Source organism: Euprymna scolopes, chromosome 45 (assembly GCF_053919585.1).
Source record: "Euprymna scolopes isolate OS-2025 chromosome 45, ASM5391958v1, whole genome shotgun sequence".
NCBI lineage: Eukaryota > Metazoa > Mollusca > Cephalopoda > Sepiida > Sepiolidae > Euprymna > Euprymna scolopes.
Window position 1 is genome coordinate 28,275,563 of NC_136526.1, and position 27,456 is coordinate 28,303,018.

A 27,456-nucleotide genomic window follows, 5' to 3' on the forward strand; every position below is an offset into this window, starting at 1 on the left:
GCACAACTCCAACATTCAAAACTTTTCCCTTTGTCTTTTGGAAATGTCTTCTGTTTTACTACCTGGACTTCGGATGTGACTTTTCCCTCTATCCTCGTAGTGTCCCTTTTTACATTTATAAATTTTTGACATTCTTCTGTCACTTTTTGCAAGTTTATTTCCGGGTCTTGCTCCATGATTGATAATATCTTTGACCTTAAATCCTTGTCCTTCGGTGCTGTCAGTCCTTAGACAAATATGTAGCACTTAAAGATGTCCACTGATAAATCCTTTAATTTAAACAGTTCACACTGCGCGTTGACTTTGCCCGCATATGTGACAACTGACAATGCCATCAATTTCATCTTTTGACATATTTAAACACCTATACCGTGTATGAAAAAGACTATCTCTTTCACTGAATATAACATATAAAATTTTCACCGTTTCAGAAAAAGAGATCTCTTCCGGTTTTTTAGGCAATATCAAATTCGTGAATTTAGTATTTTCTTCTGTGCCCATTTTTTGGAGTAAGAGTGTTTTTTTTTTCTCATCCGACCACTTCTCGCATCGTTTTGTAAATATCGTTTCAAACCTACGATAATAGGCTGGAAAAGTGTCACCCTTTTCTGGAACATATTTAAGCTCTGAAAGCGAGTCCGCTATACCCTCAGCCGAAAAAAATATGGATGCACCCTCCTTAGATTTTTCTGACAAAATCGTTTCACAAAATAAGCGATTATCCGTCGTTTGTTGTATTACAAGAGTTTCGAAACGTTCTTGTTGAATTAGCATTTGTTTTTGAAAATCCATTTGGGCTTTTTGTTGAGCGATTAAACACTCAGTTAACGTTTTCGTCAACGTCGCTATTTGTTCCGATGTCATTTTCTTTTTATATGTATCAAAAGCAAGTTAACAAAGACCACAGAGAAAAAAAAATATTGTTCAAAAACAAGATGCTTATTTTCACAGAAAATTTTCAACACATAGGAAAGTTCCGAAAAAAAAATCACTGTTAAAATAACACTTGACAAAATTTCCAGAGACTCTTTTTTCGTTTACTTCAGCAGACATACGTAAACTTCTTTTAAAAATTTTCTTTATTAAATAAACACAGATTCCTCAGTATTGTTCATTTGTTGGTTTTTTATCGTATTAACCAAATACAAAAAACACGTCCGTTAATCGTTTTTTTTAATTAATTTATTTTTTTATTTTTTTTATTTTTAGTAATAACGAGATGAAAAATATCTCCCATGAAGAAAGTCACAATTTACACACACACACACACACACACACACACACACACACACACGTTATATAACGTCAACTCTTTGGGAGTTTAAAAAGAGAAAAACGGAGTTTAACTCGTCAATAATATAAAAATTATTTTTTACTTGTGTAAATTTGTGGCAGACACCAGTCTTTCGCTTTCTAAGAAGCTTTTTCTTCAATTAAAAGTGAACTTTTTGAACAACAACTTTCAGAATGTTCTCGGTTACCACATGTTTTTTTTTAGATGAATTTACAGTTCGTATCTCATCTTCGTCGCCAGTTGATATATCCTGTGGTGGGTGGCCGTAATAAAAGGATATTCAAGAAAGGTATTCCACAAGGAAAATAAATGGATAAAGAGGTTCTGAAGTAATAAAGAAATAAAGAAGTTTATTGAGAATATTTACAGAGACAGTATGTTACGTTTTTAAGTGTTCCCGCCCAGGGAAGGCTCTCACAACCGGTGACCGGTGATAACGTTCTTTCGATAAAAAGTTCCGGCGGTGAATTGCTCATCTCGCCATAACAGTGTGTGTATATGCATGTGTGTGTGTACATGCATGTGTGTGTGTATATGCATGTGTGTGTATATACATGTGTGTGTACATGCATGTGTGTGTATGTACATGCATGTGTGTGTATGTACATGCATGTGTGTGTGTATATGCATGTGTGTGTATATACATGTGTGTGTGTATATGCATGTGTGTGTATATACATGTGTGTGTACATGCATGTGTGTGTATATGCATGTGTGTGTATATACATGTGTGCGTATATGCATGTGTGTGTGTGTGTGTGTATATGCATGTGTGTGTGTGTGTGTGTATATGCACAAGCATGCATAAAATAAAATATTCCTTGCATTCATTGCATTCGTTAACATGTTCTTTTTTTTGGTTGTTTATTCCAATATCATCCTCCACAATTAGTGACTTATGACCTTTGACCTTCAGTGTAACTGCCTCTATGTAATACCGAACACGTAACCTACAGATCAGTAACCCAGTTCACAAGTGGTACCATCGACTTCAACAAGTGACACAGCCCAGTTGTGCATTTTTATTCAAATGATGTTTACTGCTATGAGCACAAAAAAGGAGCCGTTAACAATTCTGCTCATGAAAGAACACATGCAAGTGAAGACATATTTTTGTCCTTTACAAACTTCATTGAGAATACCCAGCTTTCAGTATACAAAATGGTGTCCATCGCCACTGACCGAGCGCCTGTGATGGTTTATTGCCAAATGCAGAGTGGACAATTCTTTTTTTTTTTTTTTACATGGGCTGTCACCACTTATCAAGGCCCGAAGGCCACTCAGAGATAAGGGTTATTGCGTGTACAGTAATAAATGAGATAGTATTGTATTATAGTAATCATTAGTATTGGGGGTTTTGATAGAGTGTCTTACTTAAGGGGGCGGTTTGTCAGGAGTTTGTTTATGTTGGACTTGAAGATGTTCAAGTTGTAGTCAGGTGAAAGAGAGTTCCACTGGCGAAAGAGAGTTCCACTGGCGTGCAGTTCTAATAAAGAAGCTTTGCTCATGGAATCTACGTTTGGATTTAGGCATAGTGGGGAAAATTATTGGCAGTAGTTTCAGCCGGACAGAAAGATTGGCGAGGGGGGACGAGGGATTGGAGCTCAGCATGAAAATAACGATAAAACAAAGACAGGCTCGCAACGTCTCTTCTGTGGGAAAGAGGTTGCAGGGAAGAGAAAAGGGCATACCCCACTAAACCACAAAGTCTATTTTGTACTCTGTCAAGGCAGGGTAGGCTGTTTTTAGCAGCTCCTGGCCAGATATGGCAGCAGTACTCCATCCTTGGACGTACTTGGCTTTTATACAGATAGAGAATTGCATTAGTAATGAGATATCTTCTGGAGCGGTAGAAGGACCCCACCATTTTCCCAGCGTCCCTGGCAACAGATTTGATGTACGTGTTCCATTTCAGATCAGGAGTAAAGGTCAAACCCAGAAACTTGTCAAGACATGGAGCCTCCCCAAGACGAGAGCCATCCATTTCAATTGATGCTAGATGGGAATCAGAGCATTGATAGAAGCTTGGTTTTGGATGCATTAAAAGTGACCAGCCACCTCTTCCCCCATTGTACTACGTGCTCAAGATCAGAGGAGAGAGAATTAGAGAGAACTTTGTCATTTACGGCCTTTGATGTGTTGTCATAGATGGTCGTGTCATCAGCATAGATGTCAACGAATGATTTAAGTATGTGTTTTGGGAGATCATTGATGTAGATCAGGAAGAGAGTTTGGCCCAGGATGGACCCATGGGGGACTCCAGCATTAATACTGTGGGCCTCTGATTTCTGCCCATCAACAACTACTCTTATGAACCTATCAGAGAGAAATGATTTAATGATTGAGAAAACATTTCCAGTAATACCGTAGCTGGAAATCTTGTGAAGTAGGCCTTTATGCCATACCTTATCGAAGACCTTCGATATGTCAAGCGCAATTGCCCTAGAAAAGAAATCTTTGTCAAGAGATTCACTAATCCTATGTGATATAACCGTTAGCACATCTGCTGTAGATCTTGCAGAGCAGAAACCATATTGTGTGTCACTAAGAAGGTTGTTTCTGTTTGAGGTGGTTGACTACTTCTTTATTTAATATGGATTCCAACAACTTACTCATGACGCACATGAGACTTATTGGTCTGTGCTGAAAGGGAGATGACTTTTCACCTGAATTCTTAAATACAGAGCATACTGATGAGGTTTTCCAAGGTGTTTGAAAGCACTTCTACTTAAGGCAACGCTTAAATAGTTTTGTAAGTATGGGCGCAAGTTCTGGTTGGAGCTTTTTCAGCACTATAACTGGAATGCCGTCAAGGCCAGTTGCTTTACTGGAATCAAGGTTCTTGATTAGCTTGGTGACCTCACGCACAGATATTTGTATGTTGCATAGCGTGTTGTCTGTTATAGGAGGAAATACAGGGAGTTGATGGTCATTGTAGTATAGGGTAGAATTAGCTGCAAAGTTCTTGGCAAATAGTCTGGCCTTGTCTGATGCTGACGAGATGACCTCTGGTCCATTGATGATAGTTGGATAGAACACACGCTTCTGTTCAAGATCCTGTTTGCTATTTGCCAGAACTGGTGGGAATCAAGCCGCTGCTCAGCTACTTAGAATTTAACAGACAGCATATAGCTCTCTTGCATTTTTTATTACTCTTTTACAGTAGTTGCTGGCAATCCTGAAAGCAGCTTTAGTCTCAGTAAATCTATTACCTCGGTAGCTATGGAAAAAGTGATTTCTATGCACGATGGCAGCAGCACGTTCAGGGAAGAACCATGGCTGGCTGTTAGGTTTTTCCTGGAATTTTTTGGATTGTATGAATCGGCCTATACCTACAATTAACCATTCGGTCAGGTCTGATACTGTAGAGGACACATCCTTTTTAAACATGGAATGCAGAGGTAGGTCAAATATGAATGTACGGAAGCTATCCCAGTCAGCCATAGAGTATCAATATACAGTACGGTGGAGAGGTACGTCTGAAGACTTATTACATTTCATTTTTATCTTAACTGCTACAACAGAGTGGTCAGAGGATCCCAGAGGAGATAAAACGGAACATGAACACAGCTCAGGAGAAGTTGTGAGGAAAAGGTCTAGAAGGCTTGCATATTGACCCGGTGTATCGTGCACATGGGGGGGGGTTCGTGAACAATCTGGGTGAGGTCATAGGCAATGGCAAAATCATGACAAAACGTCCCCTCGTCATCGGTTTTATTTGAGTGGATCAGTCATTCCACATTATGGACATTGAAGTCACCGCAAATGTGAATGTTAGCCGAAGGATGAGTTGACAGGATGTGGTCAATTTTCTCAGATATGCTCCACCATAGTAACCCCACTGTTGTGGGGGCGATAGAGGGTAAATATAAATGCAGTGGTGTAAGCTAGTGCAACCCGGAAAGCACATATAAGGTAAATTAGGGTATTCTCTGGAGATATCCCTACCACATGGAAAGCCATCTTTGATGTAGGCACATATTCCATGCCCATGACGATCTTGGGGGTCAGATCTAGATGTTAAGTTGGAGTATCCTTTAATTATGAATTCGTCTAGAGAAGTGGTTGGCCCTATGCCAGTTTTACTTAGAAAGAATATGTCCGGTTTCGTCTCCTGTAATTGTGTTTCAACCTCTGGAAGGTTGGAATGTAGACCCCTGATGTTGGAGAAGGAGAACTGGTAGTAGGGGTCTACATTGGTGGATGGGGTTCTAGGTTTATTCGTGTTTATTTTTTAGAGATTTGTCATGATTGTTGTTGAGGTTTTGGGGTTTGTGGAGCAGGTCGGTAAACTTGGTTGGAGCAGGACAGAGAGGGAAAATAAGAGAGAAAAAGACAAGAATTTTTTTTTGTTGCACATGAGAGAATCCATTTTTTTTGTTGCACATGACAGAATCCATTCACCAAATGACAATACAGCAGCCCCGGTACTTTGCACCTGCTGATAGGACAACCTCCTTAGTGGTTAATCCAAGGTTCGGGTCCCTGACTATCAGGCGGGTAACGTCAGCCCAGATGAAACGTTTACCTCCAACACCCTTACTAGTGACATGACCACAAGGATAGACATAGAAACAGAAATTTTCCGACATCTCAGGCTACTCTTTACAAAGTACTACCGACCTAGAAAGCAGTATTTTCTTCATCCTTTGTTAGAAAAATCACTCATTGGAAATGAGGACTGAAGGACAAAAAAGGAGAAGCGAGAGTTACTGGAGCCGCTGATAACACATCCACATGCATTATCTACTCTCCATTGAAAAACAATAAATAAATAAACCAAAAAAAAAAATAAAAGGTGAGAAGGACTTATTAATATCTACTTTACCCATTCACAGCTTAGGATAGTACTTGAAGATAGTCTCCCCTCCCATGTTAATGCATGGATACTTTTTGTCTTTATCTAAGTCGAGCTGGCATGTTAAACAGTTCCAGCTCCATCCCATAATAAATATGCTATAATAGAACTTTTATCAAATTGAAAAAGTCTGGTTATTTTTAACTCGTTTTAAAAGCTGGTTAAGAAGTAATACCTTTAGGGTTTTGTATTAACTTTAGCTAGAAGTAACGCATACAAAAAATACAAAAAAGCCGCGTGTTTTTGAGTCTTTCCAAGACTTCCTTAATTACTACTGTATAATACACCAACAAGCTTTATCTCCTAAAATGCTCAACATGAAAGAAATAATGGATGCCGAAAAGAAGATCGCCTGTTCTATTTGCACCAAATCTTTTCAAAGACGACCATTCTGTTCACATCTCAATAACACTGATGATGACCATTCTGAATTATTGTTGCACTCTGATTGCTAAGTCCAGTACAATTTAAAAAAAGATTTTGAGATCTCTGTCCGCATATCAAGGTTTTCTTCCGAGAAGCCAAAAGTACAGAATATAACGAAGTGATGATCAGTGGCTGTGTGGACTTAATATTTTCAACTAATCTAATTAACATGTTGAATAACCTTAATTTAGAGCTGCAAGAAAAAAGCAAATCTGGGATTTATTAATCACAGTTTTGTTTTTTCCTTGCAGCTCTGAAAAGCTCAGTTAATGCTTCCAAGCGAAAAATGAATCATCTTTCTTCAAAACTCCAGCACCATGATTTAGAAAACATCCAAAACCTCACTGATGTGATTAACTGAAGATGGAGGAGAAATCATGTTTGTAACTTGATAATGTGTTCTACATAAATCAGATTGAAAATTCATAAAACATTTGAAGATTTTGTTTTACTCGAACCTATTTGCTACCTTTATGTGCTACCCTTTTCGGGAAGATGCTACTGTTATTCCACTTGCATAAAAAAATTGTAACAACGTTTCACCTGAACTCATTTAGAGTTGACGATGACATTTTGATACTACAAGCTGACAGTGAGCATGAATAGTTTTAGAACTTTTGCAAATGACAAATATCTTAATATGAGAAAATGGGAACTTCTGCATGACAGTGCCATGAGGCGACTGAGACGAGTTATCGACCTCTCTACTTTAAATGAGAAATGCCCTCTACTGGTCATTCTGCGAACCTCAAATATAAATAAGTGTTTCCGAAAACAAAAAAAATATATAATAACGAAATAAATAACACAAAAATATTGGAAAAGCAAAACATTTATTGTATAAAAAATATAATTTTAATGTTTTAATATTTCTTTTAAATGAGTGATTTATAAGTGAAAATAAAATAAATGTTAAAACGGTGTGTGAGTCGTTGTTGAGCTTTCTTGTTCCTTTCCGTCCGTCTAAAACTCTCAAGATTGAGCCATCTGGGGTTTAGTAGATCTGGATAAGTCGGGACGTTTATCCTGAGGCGTCGGCTCATTAACAGTTCACTGGGGCTAAACCCACAGTCCATTGGTGTTGCTCTGTGTGCAAGCAAAGAAAGATATGAGTCTTTTACTTTTTTTAGCATTCTTTTCATTGTTTTTACACAGGCTTCTGCAGCTCCATTGCTTTGGGAATAGCAAGGGTTGTTTATAACATGTTGAAATCCCCAGTCGTTTGCGAACTTGGCAATGAGGGGTTCAGGTGGTTGGTGTCTTAGCTTGGCGCATCTTGGTCAGTTTTCCACAGTCCTTTTGATTTGGTCAGACAGTCTTTGCCACCATATGTATTGGCAAGCTCTTTGTCTGAACCTGGTAATTCCCTGATGACCAGAGTGGATTTTGGTGATGTCTCAGTAGTGATGGGATTATGATCCGTGTGCCATACATCAGTAATCCATTCTCGCATGTGATGCTGCCGCGGTAGGCCCAATAGGGTTTAATTGATGCTGGGACATGATCTTTTGATGGCCAGCCGTTTCTTACATATTGTAAGATGTAGTTGCTGATTTCATAAGTCAGTTTTAGTGGCTTCCTCAAACTCTTTCAGACGTTTTCCTGTGGCAGGTAAAGATTCCATCATGGTGTGGACGAACGCTGTTGATAACTCTTCTAGGTCCTTATCTTGTTTGGTGGGTCCATTGCCGGATACCACTCTTAACAGAGCATCAGCTGTATATAGTTCCTTACCAGGGACATAGCGAATTGTATACCGCATTAAACGTATTGGAAGCGTATGCATACCTCATTAAATGTATTGGAAACCTCTGTATCCTTGCTGGAAGTTCACTGAGGTCCTTGGTACCTAGTAGTGGCACTAGTGGTTTGTGATCTGTCTCCACTGTGAATGTAGACCAACAAGATAGTCTGAAAAGCGTTCACAAGCCCATGTTATGGCTAGGGCCTCCTTTTCTATCTGTGCATAATGTTTCTGACATGGCTCGTGAAGCGTGGGCGATGGGGTGTAATTTTGTGTCATCCTGTTATTGTAATAATACTGCTCCCAGCCCGTTAGATGAAGCATCGCTAGAAACCACAATCTCATTTGATGGGTTGTATAGGCATATCACAGGTGCTAAACACAATGCTTTCTTGATGGAGCTGAATGCATCCTGTTGTACATTGTCCCAAACAAATGAGTATTTCTGACTCAATAAATTCCTTAATGGTTTAGTCATGTTTGCTAGGTTTGGAATGAATTTTCCTAATTGATTCACCATCCCTAGCAACTAGCGGGTTTCCATCATGTTCGTTGGTGTTCGGAATTTGCAGACACCAGTGAGCCTTTCCAGATCAGATCGCAGGCCGTCAACACTGAGTATATGTTCAAGAAATTTTACTGATGACTTGGATATTTCACATTTTTCGGAATTGAGTGTAATGCCAGCAGCCTGAATTTTTTGTAGTGTGTTTTTCAGCCGGGCATCATGTTCTTGTTGATTTTTTCCATATACTAAAACATCATCTTGCATGCATATGGCTCCAATTTCGGTCTCTAGTACTTGTGACATGCGCCTCTGGTAGATCTCACTCGCTGACAAAATACCAAATGGGAGGCGGTTGAATTGGTATCGTCCAAATGGAGTTATAAAGGTCGTCAACGAATGGGATTCTGATGAATCTGCTAATATCTGCTGTTGGCATCCAATTTGCTCATGATTTTTACTTCCCCTAACTGAGCCAAAACGTGGTCGACTGTGGGGAGCATGTCGAGTCCACATTTTACGTACTTATTGAGCTTTGTGAGATCTACGCATATCCTAATCATTCTGTTCGCTTTCGGTACTATCATCATGGGGAAACAATCTTGCTTATGACCCCCAGCTTTTCCATTCTCTGAAGCTCTGCCTGTGTTTTCTTCATCAAGGGTAGTGGTACACATCGTGGTGTGGATACTGAGTATGGACTTACATCCGGATGTAAGAGTATGGTACATTCTTCCCCAAATGTGACTAGGCCTGTGAATAGGTCTGGCATTTCTTTTTTGGGGTCAAATGGTCGTTTTTGGCTGTTGATAGTCTGCAGATTTGGGTGGATAGTTACGAGCTTAAGTGCTTTGATGGCTGGCCTTTCTAACAATGGCTCCTCAAGATTTGGGATAATAAATATCCACTGTTCTGTTGAATGCTCTTCATGCGAGACAGTTGCAGTGACCACTCCAGTCACTTTGAGTGGAATACGTCTTGGACCATGTAGAATTTTGTGAGTATCTAAGAGATCTGGTAGGTCTCTCCTTAACTTGTAGATGTTCTCTGGTCTATGCTGCTGCATGCGCTCATTTTTTTGTCAATTCTCATAGTGCAATTCTGCCCGAGTCTTGTCATGTGTTTACTCTGACCTTGTCTGCGAATTCTGTTGCCACCAACGTAGTGGACTGCAATATTATTGTCAGTGAGATCTTCACCAACGATGTGTTCTGAAGACCGCAGGAGATGCTGTTGTGATTTTATTGTTTCACTCTGTCGTGCACGTCTGATGGCTCCGTCCGAGGTGAGGTCTGGAATCATTTGCAAACTTAGTGATAAATTAGGATCCGTGCACCCAACTACAATTCTGTCATGAATTAATTCCTCGTGCAGGTCTTGGAAATTGCATTTTTTAGCTAGTGTATGGAGATTATTGATGAATGAATCAATGGACTCGCCTCCCTCTCGACACCTTCGGTTGAATCTGGCTCGTTCATAAATTATGTTTGTGTCGCCTTTGAAATGGTCATTGAACTTTGCTACCACTATAGTGAAGTTCTGGGCTACCTCGGGTGCAAGCTTGCATATGGCGAAAATGTCTTCAGCTTTATCGCCCATACAATATATTAAGGTGTCCACCTGACAAGGACTTGGTTTTTTGTCAAGGCTGGACACTGTCCGGTAACAGTTGAACCGTTGTATCCATTTTCCCCATAACTCGGGTTAGTCGAACGGAAAGGGTTTTGGTGGGCTCACGTGGCTATTCATTCTGCTTATGGAATTTCACTTTTTCCTTTTTTTTTTTTTTAAACGGCTCTGAGGCTCGGTATTTAGTATAAGTTTTTCCGCGTATTTTGCTCACATTTGTTTGTAAATCCTTTGTTCTGACACCATGTTTTGTTACGTTTCTATTAATAACAACAGGACGAGGATATCAATCGTTCAGATCAACATGGCCGACTGACCAAGTCTTGTTTATTCACGTTTATAAAACATTGAACAAAGAGGGGGGGGGGGAACTCCCACTAATGCAAGGGACATAATAATTCCGACAATATATTTAAAAAATTATTTGTAATATTGAAAAAAATTAATAAAATAAAAGTGTCAATCATATTTAGGCAGTTGATATTCGCAGCCGAAGTGAACAATGAATTTTTAATATATAAGTAAATAAACGTAAATATTACATGAAAAGAAACAAGTCGGAACTTTTACGCATGGAGACGATTTTCATTCGATGACCGCCTCCTTCGACTTTCCGGTCTTCATGATACAAGAATACTGTGAGTTAAACTGCCAAATAACCGCGATTCAAGAAATCCTAACAAACCGTCATTGTTTGTGCATGCAGAAATTACGACCCTTAAATTACATCGAACTTTCTGGACGAGAATTAAACGAGATCGGCAGCCATTTTATTATCAAGTTAAACAAATAAGTTTTATATTTTATTGTTTGATGCGTTGGAGGGAACACACTGGACGAAGTCTTTTTTGTTGTTACACGATATCATATGTTATAAGCAGTTTTCCGTCTTTTAATTTTGTTTTTAATATTTTTAATCAATATTTTAATCTTTACCGATTTGGAAACATAAGAAAGAGAAATTATCAATTTTTATCTTTTCAACACAAAAACGAAAAGATATTAGCTCGTTTTTTTTCCTTTACTTTTTTCACATTCAGTATTCTCTAGCGAAAGGTAAGATTTTTCACACTTTTCCGTATGTTTTTATTGTTTATATAAAAGTTTGAAAAGTTCATCATGACCTTTTATATATTTAAAGTACAAACAACAATAATAATAATAATAATAATAATAATAATGATAATAATAATCTTTATTTCGATTAGCAATACACATGAAAAAATTGAAATAGCATTGAATATTTCAATATTGGTATGCATAGAAAGAGCTTGATGAGCTAAGAAAGAATCTTTTTAAATTTTTGAAATCTGATTAAAATTAAGGAAGTTATGGCTATTTTTGTGCCTCACACGTTTGGATATTTTTCCCTCTTTAAGACCATATGCGTTTCGTCACATTTTTTGCACTACTTTTTCAGTAAAAATGTCATATCTTTGTTAAAACACAAGACTAAGAAATGAAATTTACCATATAAGTGTATTTTTGTACAAGGAATCAGAATATGCAACTGAAAATCTCCCAAAGTTTATGGTTTCCAAATAATCTGCAGTAAATGTGCATAAATATGCAGCAATTCCTTAAAAATGCCATGTATCCATAAACAGAAAAGAAGTTGGAGAACTCAAAGTTGAATTGTAATGTGCTTTATGTACAAAAAACTTAAATCTAAACATAAGACCATTTAAAAATGAATATATTGCAATATTTCTTTGGTATTATTGTAGATTAACACCTTCTGTTTAACCCCACTCAACTCCTTCTGACCACCCCTCCAAAATGTGATTCTACCTTTTTAGGAAATTATGTATAAAATGCCATGAAATACTTTAATGAAAGATAAACAAATTATTTTAGAATTGAATGTAAAATAAGTTCCTATTACAGGTCATTCTAGCATTTTAGGGCAGTTAACTTTTTTTTTCTATGGGAAAATATGCATGCTTTTTTTTTTTTAAGATGATTATGTGTAGTTTTAAGAGGGTTTCTATGCAATGAGAATATGAGGAGGGTTGCCATTCGGTCTTTGAATTAATTGTAGGGCTAAGGAAAATTATGTGCGAACATACTGAAAACTTAACAGAGACAAAGCTAACAAAAACAATATTAGAGGGGGAGCAGTTAGTTTCACAAAAATTTAATGTAAAATAATTCATCATTTTCTGGCCATTCTAGCATTTTAGGACAGTTAACCAATTTATTTTTATGTGTATTTTTCTTTAAGGAAGGGTCTATTTTTTGTTTGTTTGTTTTAGATGCTTGTATGTGGCTTACAGAGGTATTTTGTTGGGGGGGGCGCTTGCCACTCGAACTTAGTGTTATTGTTAGGGTTAAAGAGTGTTTTAGGAGGAGACTTGCCACACATAATTTGTATTAGAGATAAAGTTAAGAGAGCTTTTTTTCAAAGAGAGCGTTCAAAAATTTGTTGATTTCTATTTTCGAGGTTGAAGGTGTTAATTCCATAGGCCGTTTATACTACGCTGGAGCAGGTTGTAAAATATCTTTCGCTTAATAAGTAGAAAAAAAATAACAAAATAGAAAGCTTCCTAATTGTAGTTTGATGTGTTTTCTAACTGCTTTTAAAATTTCAAGAATATTGATATAGATTTTGAGGGTTTGTATTACTATACACATAGATTCGAAAAAGTTGTCAAAAAAAACAAATATATAACAAATAAATGTTATCAAAAGCAAGTTACTTTTCTACCTAACTGGATAATTTTTTAGTGTTTTTATTTAATGTAACATGTTTATTCAGCTTGAAAACAGTGTTTACTAATGTTTTGGAAAATTTAAAATGGCGCCCGCCGCCCGACTCTCTTGAAACGGTGAGTTTGGGGAAAAGAGTTAAAAATAAAAAAGTAGACAAAATACTGCTAGAAACTCGCTCAATATGTTACCGTGACATAGGCTGACATATATTCGGTGAGTTTTTAACAGTATTTTGTATAGTTTTTTTTTATTTTTAACTCCTTTTCTCAAACTTACCGTGTCAAAGAGAGTCGGGCCGGGCGCTATTTTTAATTTTCCAATACATCGGTAAACACTGTATGTATTTCGAGCTGAATAAACATGTTACATTGAATAAAAACACAAAAAATATATCCAGTTAGGTAGAAAAGTAACTTATCTTGCCTTTGATAACATTTATTTGTTATATATTTGTTTTTTGACAACTTTTTCGAATCTATGTATGAACGAGATTTTGATACTTATTTTGATTTAAAAAAAAAAACATTTGTGGCTGTTCGCAGTAAAACATTGTTTTAATTCGTTGTTCAAGACTAATTTAAAGAATAAAAGTGCATGCAAGCTTCCTAATTGTAGTTTTTGTTTTTTTAACCATGTTTTTAAATTTGACGAGCAATGTAAGAAATTGCAACAGATTCATAATGCCGAATTGGTTGGGATTGTTATTATACATTCTGAAAACCGAATAGTTCTAAACTAATGTTATTCTGATAACAAAATAGCTCTCATTAAACGTATAAGAACATTTATATTCATATTTTCATATTTTTCTTAATTCGTTCTTGAATAAAAATTAAAGAACGCGTGTTGTTTACACTGTGCTGTGCTATGGCTGATTCTACAGGCTGGAGCTGCTGCTACTTCTTTAAAATACTAACTGCATTTGACCAAATTCGAGAAATATAAACAATTTTTTTTCGGGTAGGTCCTTTTAAATTATCAATTACCGCGGTCCTACTCAACATAAAATAATACTTTTAATTGATAAAGATAGTAAAAAGATTGATTTACTTACTACTGGGTGTCCGAAGAATTTTTTTTTCAAAATGTTCAATATTCGTCATATTAAAGTCTTATTTTTAACACGACAAAAAAAGAAATAGTCAAAAATATTTCGGACACTTGACAGTATTAAGATTAACACCTCTTCTAATTGGTTCCCAAATTTCATGACGAAATTCTTCATACAATCACGGTACGGACCTTTAGAAAACAGGGGGGGTCATTACAAAACCTTACCGAAAACGCCATTTTATGACGTTCACATTTTTATCACTTTATTTGCTTAAAACTCTTAAAATATATAATGTACATTCATATTTATTAATTCATTTGAAAGTATATTCATTTCCGAACAAAACAGTAGTAATTTGAAGACTTGAAGTGCTTTGGTTTAAAAAATATGGCTATTTTAGTAGAACTACCTTGAAATCGGTGATTATCCAAAGCGTTTTTTCGTCCGTGTGTATTACTATTTCGATCTTTCATTCTGATGGACCCGATTATAAAAAAGATCAGGTATGTTTGTTTTTTTTACTCGATTACCCAGCGTAGTATAAGCATGAAGCCCTTCTTAACATGAGGAGGGGTATGTTTATACTACGCTGGGTGATCTTGTAAGAAAAATACAAAAGGTCTTTCTCCAGAATAGTCAACAAATCACAAAGGTGCGACAAAAATAAATATAGAAAAATGTAATGTTACCAAACACAAGATAATGGCAAAAAAAAAAAAAAAAAAAAAAAATACTGGGAATGACATTACGTTTGTTGCACAACTGATGACATTTATTGGATGTGTTTCTCAACTAGGTGTTTAGAAGAATAACGTTACTTTCATTTGGTAACATTTGTTTTGTATTTATTTTTGTCACCCCTTTTCTACTTTGTTGGATATTCTGGAAAATCGAAAAAATATATATGTACATATTTGTTTACCTTTTTTTTATTTTCATACTTCCTTTGCCTTTTTTATTTTCATACTTCCTTTTCCTTTTTTTATTTTAATATTTCCTTTTCCATTTTTTATTTTCATACTTCCTTTGCCTTTTTTATTTTCATACTTCCTTTGCCTTTTTTATTTTCATACTTCCTTTTCGATTTTTTATTTTCATACTTCCTTTGCCTTTTTTTATTTTCATACTTCCTTTGCTTTTTTATTTTCATACTTCCTTTTCCTTTTTTATTTTCATAATTCCTTTTCCTTTTTTTATTTTCATATTTCCTTTTCCATTTTTTATTTTTATACTTCCTTTTCCTTTTATTATTTTCATACTTTCTCTGCCTTTTTTATTTTCATACTTCCTTTGCCTTTTTTTATTTTCATACTTCCTTTGCCTTTTTCATTTTCATACATCCTTTTCCTTTTTTATTTTCATACTTCCTTTTCGATTTTTTATTTTCATACTTCCTTTGCCTTTTTTATTTTCATACTTCCTTTGCCTTTTTTATTTTCATATTTCCTTTGCCTTTTTTTATTTTCATACTTCCTTTGCTTTTTTTATTTTCATACTTCCTTTTCCTTTTTTTGTTTTCATACTTCCTTTGCCTTTTTTATTTTCATAATTCCTTTTCCTTTTTTATTTTCATACTTCCTTTGCCTTTTTTTATTTTCATACTTCCTTTTCCTTTTTTTATTTTCATACTTCCTTTTCCTTTTTTATTTTCATAATTCCTTTTCCTTTTTTTATTTTCATATTTCCTTTTCCATTTTTTATTTTTATACTTTCTTTTCCTTTTTTTATTTTCATAATTCCTTTTCCTTTTTTATTTTCATACTTCCTTTGCCTTTTTTTATTTTCATACTTCCTTTGCTTTTTTTATTTTCATACTTCCTTTTCCTTTTTTTGTTTTCATACTTCCTTTGCCTTTTTTTGTTTTCATACTTCCTTTGCTTTTTTTTATTTTCATACTTCCTTTGCCTTTTTTTTTTCATACTTCCTTTGCCTTTTTTTATTTTCATACTTCCTTTGCTTTTTTTATTTTCATACTTCCTTTTCCTTTTTTTATTTTCATACTTCCTTTGCCTTTTTTTGTTTTCATACTTCCTTTGCCTTTTTTTATTTTCATACTTCCTATGCCTTTTCTATTTTCATACTTCCTTTGCCTTTTTTTATTTTCATACTTCCTATTGCTTTTTTTATTTTCATACTTCCTATTGCTTTTTTTATTTTCATACTTCTTATTCCTTTTTTTATTTTAATACTTCTTATTCCTTTTTTTATTTTAATACTTTCTTTGCCTTTTTTTATTTTCATACTTCCTTTGCCTTTTTTTATTTTCATACTTTCTTTGCCTTTTTTATTTTCATACTTCCTTTGCCTTTTTTATTTTCATACTTCCTTTGCCTTTTTTTATTTTCATACTTCCTTTGCTTTTTTATTTTCATACTTCCTTTGCCTTTTTTTATTTTCATACTTCCTTTGCTTTTTTTATTTTCATACTTCCTTTGCTTTTTTTATTTTAATACTTCCTTTGCTTTTTTTTGTTTTTATACTTCCTTTGCTTTTTTTATTTTCATACTTCCTTTGCTGTTTTTTATTTTCATACTTCCTTTGCCTTTTTTTATTTTCATATTTCCTTTGCCTTTTTTTATTTTTATACTTCCTTTGCCTTTTTTTATTTTCATACTTCGTTTGCCTTTTTTATTTTCATACTTCGTTTGCCTTTTTTATTTTCATACTTCCTTTTCATTTTTTTATTTTGATACTTCCTTTGCCTTTTTTATTTTCATACTTCCTTTGCCTTTTTTATTTTCATACTTCCTTTGCCTTTTTTATTTTCATATATCCTTTGCCTTTTTTTATTTTCATACTTCCTTTGCTTTTTTGTTTTCATACTTCCTTTCTTTTTTAATTTTCATACTTCCTTTGCCTTTTTTTATTTTCATACTTCCTTTGCCTTTTTTTATTTTCATACTTCCTTTGCCTTTTTTATTTTCATACTTCCTTTTCCATTTTTTATTTTCATACTTCCTTTTCCTTTTTTTATTTTCATACTTCCTTTTCCTTTTTTCATTTTCATATTTCCTTTTCCTTTTTTATTTTCTTATTTCCTTTTCCATTTTTTATTTTCATACTTCCTTTGCCTTTTTTATTTTCATACTTCCTTTGCCTTTTTATTTTCATACTTCCTTTGCCTTTTTTATTTTCATACTTCCTTTGCCTTTTTTTATTTTCATACTTCCAGTTCCTTTTTTTATTTTCATACTTCCTATTCCTTTTTTTATTTTCATACTTCCTTTGCCTTTTTTTATTTTCATACTTCCTTTGCTTTTTTATTTTCATACTTCCTTTGCCTTTTTTATTTTAATACTTCCTTTGCTTTTTTATTTTCATACTTCCTTTACCTTTTTTTATTTTCATACTTCCTTTGCCTTTTTTGTTTTCATACTTCCTTTTTTTATTTTTATACTTCCTTTGCCTTTTTTATTTTCATACTTCCTTTGCCTTTTTTTATTTTCATACTTCCTTTGCTTTTTTTATTTTCATACTTCCTTTGCTTTTTTTATTTTCATACTTCCTTTGCTTTTTTTTGTTTTCATACTTCCTTTGCTTTTTTTATTTTCATACTTCCTTTGCTTTTTTTTGTTTTCATACTTCCTTTGCCTTTTTTTTATTTTCATATATCCTTTGCCTTTTTTTTATTTTCATACTTCCTTTGCTTTTTTGTTTTCATACTTCCTCTTCCTTTTTTAATTTTCATACTTCCTTTGCCTTTTTTTATTTTCATACTTCCTTTGCTTTTTTTTGTTTTCATACTTCCTTTGCTTTTTTTATTTTCATACTTCCTTTGCTTTTTTGTTTTCATACTTCCTCTTCCTTTTTTAATTTTCATACTTCCTTTGCCTTTTTTTATTTTCATACTTCCTTTTCCATTTTTTATTTTCATACTTCCTTTTCCTTTTTTATTTTCATACTTCCTTTTCCTTTTTTCATTTTCATATTTCCTTTTCCTGTTTTATTTTCTTATTTCCTTTTCCATTTTTTATTTTCTTATTTCCTTTTCCATTTTTTATTTTCATACTTCCTTTGCCTTTTTTTATTTTCATACTTCCTTTGCCTTTTTATTTTCATACTTCCTTTGCCTTTTTTATTTTCATACTTCCTTTGCCTTTTTTTTATTTTCATACTTCCTTATCCTTTTTTTATTTTCATACTTCCTATTCCTTTTTTATTTTCATACTTCCTTTGCCTTTTTTTATTTTCATACTTCCTTTGCTTTTTCATTTTCATACTTCCTTTGCTTTTTTATTTTCATACTTCCTTTGCCTTTTTTTATTTTCATACTTCCTTTGCCTTTTTTTATTTTCATACTTCCTTTGCCTTTTTTATTTTCATTTTTCGTTTTCCATTTCTGGTTTTCATACTTCCCTTTCCATTTTTTATTTTCATACTTCCTTTGCCTTTTTTATTTTCATACTTCCTTTTCCTTTTTTTATTTTCATATTTCGTTTTCCATTTTTTGTTTTCATACTTCCTTTGCCTTTTTTATTTTCATACTTCCTTTTCCTTTTTTTATTTTCATATTTCGTTTTCCATTTTTTGTTTTCATACTTCCTTTGCCTTTTTATTTTCATACTTTTCCTTTTTCTGTTTTATTTTCACACTTTCTTTTCCTTTTTTTATTTTCATAGTTCGTTTGCCTTTTTATTTTTATACTTCCTTTGCCTTTTTTATTTTCATACTTCCTTTGCCTTTTTTATTTTCATATATCCTTTTCCTTTTTTTTCATATTTCCTTTTCCAATTTTAATTGTCGTACTTCCTTTGCCTTTTTTTTCATACTTCCTTTGCCTTTTTTTATTTTCATACTTCCTTTGCCTTTTTTATTTTCATACTTCCTTTGCCTTTTTTTATTTTCATACTTCCTTTTCTATTTTTAATTTTCTATATTTCCTTTTCCATTTTTTGTTTTCGTACTTCCTTTTCCTTTTTTATTGTCATATTTCCTTTTCCATTTTTTGTTTTCATACTTCCTTTTCCTTTTTTATTTTCATACTCCTTTGCCTTTTTTATTTTCATACTTCCTTTTCCTTTTTTTATTTTCATACTTCCTTTGCCTTTTTTTATTTTCATACTTCCTTTGCCTTTTTTATTTTCATATTTCCTTTTCCTTTTTTTATTTTCATACTTCCTTTGCCTTTTTTATTTTCATATTTCCTTTCCATTTTTAATTTTCATACTTCCTTTGCCTTTTTTATTTTCATACTTCCTTTTTAACGATCTTGTTTTTAATCCACTTATTTATTTTACTGAATTATACATTTGTTACATGTAACTTCCCCCATATTTTTTTCTTTTTCCTAACCCCGTTTTCCATCTTATTTTAGTCGACTGAATTTCCGCTATGGTTCACTTCTTTACAAGTATATATATTTATATATATATATATGAAGGCATTGCTTAACAACTCCAATTGATACTGGAAAATCATCAAATGAAAGCCACATTACAGCATTTGTATTTGGTCATCTTTCAACTATGCAACAAAGCTTTTTTAGTATCATGGGTCTGCATCTAAATAATATTATATGTAATTCAATTTCCGATAATTTTTCCTCCTTCTTAAAATGATGAATGAAATCATTAATTGTCAACAAATGTGAACACATTTTGGCTTATTTTAATGGGCACATCTTATATTATGTTGAGTTCGAATTAGTGCCAAGTGATAGTGGAACATGCTTAGATCTGTGCTCATTTATTCTTTTTAAATCTCACTCCCTATTAGTTTACTTTTTCACATTAATATATTATTATTAGTTTATGTGTACCAAACGGATACCTTAATACTCTAAATAATTAAATTCACTGCATCATAATAAAGTCCATCCAAAGTTTCATCTAGTTCGGCCCACTAGTTTCCTAGAAACTGTTGACAACCAGAAATACATTGTAGATTATTCCTTAAAGTGTTTTTACCTCAAGATTTTTTAAAAATCATCTTTCTTTAATTTTATTAATTTTTCATTCTCAGACTTTTTTCTTAAAAGCTTCTGATAAACTTGAACATTTTGTTATTTTGATATTGTTTAGTGGACCTGCTTGCTACATTCACATACCAATTTTGTTTACACTGTTCAACTATATAACAGCATTTTTCTTTTATTAAAGTTTGCATATGTCAGTTATTATTTGTCAGTTATTATTTGTCAATGATTTTTTAAGATCGACTTTAAAAATATCCAAATGAAAAAAATCAAATTGATACTAGAAAATGATCTTATCATCATCAAATAAAATGTTAGGGCTAATATTATTTTGCTCATAACTAAATTAAAAATTATTAATTATTGATATTTCCTTTTTCTGACTTAAATTTAACTGAATATTTTTATAATGTAATCCAATTTATCTTCACTTTGATGAGTTCAGTGAAATAGTAATTTTAAACAAATATAATGATTATGCATTGAAATATGTAAACAGTAATATTTACATTTGGTTCAAATTTTTATATATAAATTTTACTTGTTATTTGAATTTGTCATCTCTGATCAAAGTAAGTCATATATATTATAGGCTTTCATCTGTAACAAAGACGATAGAAAGACAATTCACATATGTGTTAGTCATAATTTTAAATTAAATCTAAAAGTTTTACCATTTGTGATTCTTCTATTTTGAGCAATTAAGTTTAGATTGGCATAAATGAACACAGAAGACAAGACCATTAATCCAAATACTGCAATATCGAACAAGCCTTATCAATTTCACCGGCCCAAATTATTATGGCTGTAATAGAGATGAGCCCACAGATATCCAGGCTGTAATAGAGATGAGCCCACGGGTATCCAGGCTGTAATAGAGATGAGCCCACGGGTATCCAGGCTGTAATAGAGATGAGCCCACGGGTATCCAGGCTGTAATAGAGATGAGCCCACGGGTATCCAGGCTGTAATAGAGATGAGCCCACGGGTATCCAGGCTGTAATAGAGATGAGCCCACGGGTATCCAGGCTGTAATAGAGATGAGCCCACGGGTATCCAGGCTGTAATAGAGATGAGCCCACGGGTATAAATTCAGGTCATAATGAGATCAAGTGTTAGCTCCACGATAATTTCTATAAACCAAAATAAAATGAATGAAAAGCTATTGATTTTAAACAAATAATGTAATTATGCATTGAAATGTAAATAAAAATATTCAAATTTATTTCAATTTATTTCTTTAATTTTATTCATTTTTATTCACAGATTTTCCTTAATAAAAACATTTGCTAAAGTTGAATTCTGGTTGTGAATTACAATCAAGAACAACATAAGAGAAAATGTTGGTTGTGATGGCCAACATTACAGAAAATGTTGGTTGTGATGGACAACATTACAGAAAATGTTGGTTGTGATGGACAACATTACAGAAAATCTCTTGACAAAAGTTTCTGAAAATCTCACACGCTGAATGCAAGAATCTTTTAACAAATCTTAATTGTTGTGCAATATTTGTAATTCATCTTCATAGATTCTTTTCATTTGAAAAAGAGAATCTGAAACTGTCTGAAATACCAAGGAGATATTTAACATGCTGAATGCAAATACCTGTTAAATAAATCTCAATTGGTTTGCATTATTTGTAACTGTTTAAAAGGAACTCATTCGAATCATTACTGGACAGCAAGAATATTCTCATGAAAATTTTTGCAATTACCAAAGAGAAATTATTTCAAAGGAATCATTTGTGATGGCAAATTTGAATTAACAGAATAGAAAAACACACTTTTCATGAAAACTTTCATTTTCTAAGAAGAAAAGAAAATACACGGACAAGAAAATGTATCGTAATACTAATTAAGAACTTGAAGGATTCATTATTCAATATAAATTAACTGTAAACAGAACAAATAGAAAAACGGATTTTTTTTTATCAAATAGGAAATGTTTTCTATTGAAATAAAAGTTTCAGTAAAAGAAAATCTTACATTTTGAATTACAATCCTTTTGCATTATTTATAATTGGTGAAAGCATATTATTAATCTCTGGCCATTTTAAGATATAACAAAGAACTGAAGAAAATTATGACTGAACAGAATGCATATTCATCATTTTCAATTTACTATAAACAAAATAGTAAAATGTTCTAGAAACAACCCGTAATCATCATCACAATCATCATCATCACATTACGATTCTAGTTTTGCTATTAAAAACAGTTATGGATGCACAAGCTAAAAGCAATCCATATACTTGTGAAATATGCGGCCATTCCGTATCAAGTAAAACACATCTTGCTATACATACACGAACACATACTGGGGAAAAGCCATATTCTTGTGATGTGTGTCAGACCTCTTTTTCTCTAAAATCAACGTTAGTCATACATATGCGAAAACACACTGGAGAAAAACCATATTCATGTGAAGGTTGTGGCTCTTCTTTTTCTCAGAAATCACATTTAGTCGAACATAAACGAATACATACTGGAGAGAAGCCATATGCATGTACAATGTGTGAATATCGTTGTACAAAAAAATCAAGTTTAGTTGTACATATGAGAAAACACACTGGAGAGAAACCATATTCTTGTGAAGTATGCGACTCTTCTTTCAGCAGACAGACTTTGCTCATGGAACACATTAGGAAACACACTGGAGAGAAGCCATATTTTTGTGAAATGTGTGGATCTTCATTTACTAAAAAAGCGTATTTGATAGTCCATATGCAAAAACACACTGGTGAAAAACCACATTCCTGTAATATATGTGGCTCATCTTTTTATAGCAAAGGGCATTTAACTGCACATACACGAACACACACTGGAGAAAAACTGCATTCATGTGATGTATGTCCTGCTTCTTTTCCTTGGAAAACAAATTTAATTGAACATATGAGAACCCACACTGGTGAAAAACCACATTCCTGTAATGTGTGTGAATATTCTTGTATTACTAAACGAAGATTAGTTGAACATATGAGAAAACATACTGGAGAAAAACCTTTCTGTTGTGAAGTATGTGGCTCTTCTTTTGCAATGAAATCTTATTTAGTTCAACATATGCGAGCACACACTGGAGAAAAACCATACTCTTGTAAACTATGTAGTTGTGCTTATAGCCAGAAAACGCATTTAGTTGTACACATGCGATCGCACACGGGTGAGAAGCCATATTCGTGTGAATCTTGTAGTTATTCTTGTTCTAGAAAATCAAACCTAAAGACACATATGCGAATCCACACTGGCGAAAAACCATATTTATGTGATGTGTGTGGCTCTTCTTTCACCATAAAATCAGCGTTAGTCATACATATGCGAATACATACTGGACAAAGTATGTAGATGCCTCCATTGGAAGATGTGCAAACATTTGGAAACATGAGCAACAAACAGAAAAGGGGCAACATCTATTTTCAAAACAGCTTTCAGATATACATTTCACGCATAACAAAATCAATTGTTAGCCCCATGATCTCTTTAAATTAACTAAAATAAAATAAACTGAAAGGAAAAACATTTGTGATTCTATTTGCTATTCTTATTATAAAAATCTAAAGATACATATATTAATCAACACTGGTTGATATACTTGGACTAAGAATAAAATTTAGCCACAAATATGAAAAAAAGCCTCACATAACTAATATAAATAAATGCCATAAAACAATTTGATATAAAGAAATAAAAATCGTATGTGTTGTGACTATGAGTATGTCCAAATTATTTATTAAGCCATGCATATCGCCTAGTTGAGTCATCTCAAGAGAGACGTGAAAAGGTAGACTGAAAGCGTCATGCTAAAGAATACCAATTCAGCATTGAAAACGTGAATAGGAAGATCACTTCAAACAAATATATCCCTTTCAGTGGCGATAAAAGATTTAAAACAATTTGCCTTATTCTTGTGAAGTAAGCAAAACACAACGTCTAATTTATATGAGGATGTAAACGTGTGAATGCCGTTAGCTTTTCTTGTTCCAGAAAAATCAGGATTCAAAGTACATTTGAAAAAGCACAAAGAAACAAGCAAAAGCCACATTTTGATTTTTTATCTTTTACTATAAAAGCAGTTTTAGTTACGCATATGCAAACACACTTGTTAAATGTGTAGCTATTCTTTTTCAATCATGCCAAATTTAGACAGAAAAACATGTCATCATCTGAAATAACTTACCTCAATATAACCAATAAGATAACCAAATATTGTATCCTCACAATGACGTAAAACAACATAAAAAAACATAAACGCTGTGATAGAAAATTGACAGTGAAATATAAAAAACAACTATATATCATGCAAAATGCGCGTATATTTATTTAGATACACAAACACACATATATAAAATCTTTACACTCAGCACATTTTGCATAGAATGCAGATGAACATTGACAAAATATCAAATTTAAAGTGGATTCTATTTCATGCACGTTTATAATTAAAATTTTATATTAAATATTGAATAAAATAATATTTTTATTAAAACCAGGTATGTTTTTATTCTCGATTTATAATTTATCAAACTGAAAAATCATCTTGTGTAAAATTATAATTTTTTTATTTATCTTATTATTATTATTATTATTATTGCTTAAACTTGTTATTTTCTCTTACAATCCGAGAACTTTTGTTAATTTTTGAAAAACAATCGATTAGAAAGATGTAATTCCATGTCTGTACAATACAGGATTTTTTGTTTGCTTTTTTTGCTCCAAAAACAAACAGTAGAATTCCCCATCCTCACCTAGAGTAAAATAAGAAAAACGATAATGATCTGTTTAATTTTCTGTAATACCATCACGAAAAACATCTGCATCTTAGTTAAATTTCAATTAAGATTTAATTGTATGATTGTTTTATGTTTGAATCAAATAATATTTTCATTAACCATTTTTATTTGTTGATCTTCAGTTTCAGAAGAATCGTCAATAACTTTTGTTAATTGTTAAATAAATAATAACAATATTTCATCAACAAGAAAAGTCTCATCTCACATTTACTTTACTTTCCTGTGTTTTTTAGGATGAACAATACAACACTTCTCCATTCGGCATGTTTTCAAAAATGTATGACATTTTACTAAAACGTTTGCACACGTTTAAGTCCCCTTACCTTTTCTCCTTACTCCTAGATTTTCCACACTCTGACAGACTAAAAAAAAGTCAGACTCTATCCTTATTTTTTTTCTTTTGTCAGTCACTGACAGATCTCTTGTTTTTTATTTTTTTCGACTAGATCAACTTTCTAATCTCCTAGCATTTTTCCTTTTGGATGTTGTTCACACTTCTGATGACCATCGTCGGGCAGTTCTTTCCAGCCATGCTGTCGTCATAGTCAAACAGGGACCTTTTTCTCCTCAACTCGACGATTTCTTGACCATCTCTCTCTAACCCTAACCATCTCTCTCTTCCATGGATGTTGTTAACAAACTAAAGTCCTTGTACCTTAGCCACTGAATTCGTATTCATTCACACTCGCTAAGTTTGAGGGACCAAAACAGAAAACCCCTCCTCACAACATCTCCAGTGGCCAGCCCACTAATTACACAAAATAACCTCTATCGTAATAATTCACTCAAACTTCTAAACTCTGGAATCTCAGTAAACCTGACACAGATCCATAACCCGCACTGCGCTAGACCAGAAAAGCATTTCTAAATCCTTAACTATCGTTTTTTGATTTATCCTAATATCCTCGTCAGAGTGCTCCAGAATACTAGACTCAGAAGTACTTTGTTATACTATAATTTTCGCTTGAAACCATATTTCACCTTTTAATTTGTTATGTATTGGCAGATATTTGTGAAAAAAAAGTCAGGAAAAATTCTTTTGACGGCGAGCTAATTCAGTTAAATTTTAAAGTTAAATAAATTCATTGTAAATATCCTTTGAAAGTTAAATATTAGTTTCCTGGGTTTATTTCAAAGATAATTAGCAAAGTCCTAAGATATTGAATTGAATTTAAAAAAAACACCTTGTTTGTACAAAAAAAATCGCTAAATTAGTTCCCAAAAGCAAGAGATCCTTGCTCCATTCAACCAAAAGAAAACAAAGTCCTCGTCACATGTATTATACAGAAGCCCAAAATTGCAGACAGCCAAAAGGCTATTAATTTATTTTTATTTCGGACTATTAGTCTCATCTTTATTAGTTGTTTTTTTTATCTTTTTATTGGTTTGTTTATTCACAACGTTTCTGCCAACTATTCCTCTGGCCTTTATCTGGTGGTAACCATGACGGATAGAAACTTCGAATCTCCTAACTGCATTCTCAGCCATCACTGACATCTGTAGTTATTGTCTCACCACATTTTGAACAATTAACCTCTGGCACGCTTTGGGTGGGATTGAAACCGCTATCTTCAGACAATGCTCATCTGGAACCGTAGAGATTCAACGTCTCTATCAACTGCGCCACGGGCCCGGAAGAGCGATCAAGGTTGGATTCTTTGATCTTATAAATCCACATGGAATTAATAATTTTATAATTTACATAAAAATTAATAATTTTATTATATCATAATTAGAATCATTTAATTCATTTTTATGTAAATTATAAAATTATTAATTCCATCTACTAACTAATGAATTAATTTTATTCAAACAATTTTCACTACATAAATATATGCAAATAATAGGGGGGAAATAAATTCAATCCAGCGACTGACACCCTTTCTAACTCAACAATAAACAACAACATATGCAAATAATAAATAAAATATTTATCAATATTCAAATTTTATTTTTAGCTGCAATATTTTAAGTCTAAAAAATTGTTATTTTTTACTTTACTAGAATATCTTGTTCTTTACTTTTCCAGGTTGAATTTCTTGTCCTTTACTTTTCCAGGTTTAATAAAATCTTAAGAATATTACTTTTCATGCGCGCATTTTTCCATATAATAATATATATATATAAGCCAAAAGACTGTCTGAAAATGACGTCAGGTAGTTAAAGGGAAATAAGGGATGCTGTTTTTTTTTCTCCCGAATGTGCATCTATACATTCCTATCGTTAACGCTTGTCTAATTTTTACCATTCTTTAATTATTTTTCTATGTTTCTGCTTTTAAATTACATTTTTTATTTTTCAAGCTTATATAATAATTATGTTACGCTGACAGTTTCGCATTCATTCAAGCAAGGAAAATATTAAAATCTTGCATATAAAAATTATGCGAAACATGTAATTAAAAAATATATATATGGAAATATACTTTTTGCGATTATAATTTTTTTTGTGTGAAAATACTGAATAAACAAGGCTTAATTCAGTAGTTCGGGAAATTAATTTTTCTTTGAATCATATCGAATTCATTAATA

General features: G+C 32.9%; 1 long non-coding RNA gene across 1 annotated transcript; it reads left to right on the forward strand.

Annotated features, from left to right (window-relative positions):
- The first annotated feature begins 11,071 nt into the window (after nucleotides 1-11,071).
- LOC145269313 (uncharacterized) lies at nucleotides 11,072-22,118 on the forward strand. Its single transcript, XR_013864982.1, has 2 exons — nucleotides 11,072-11,512; nucleotides 21,403-22,118. It is a non-coding gene; the product is annotated as an uncharacterized LOC145269313 (long non-coding RNA).
- Nucleotides 22,119-27,456: the final 5,338 nt, after the last annotated feature.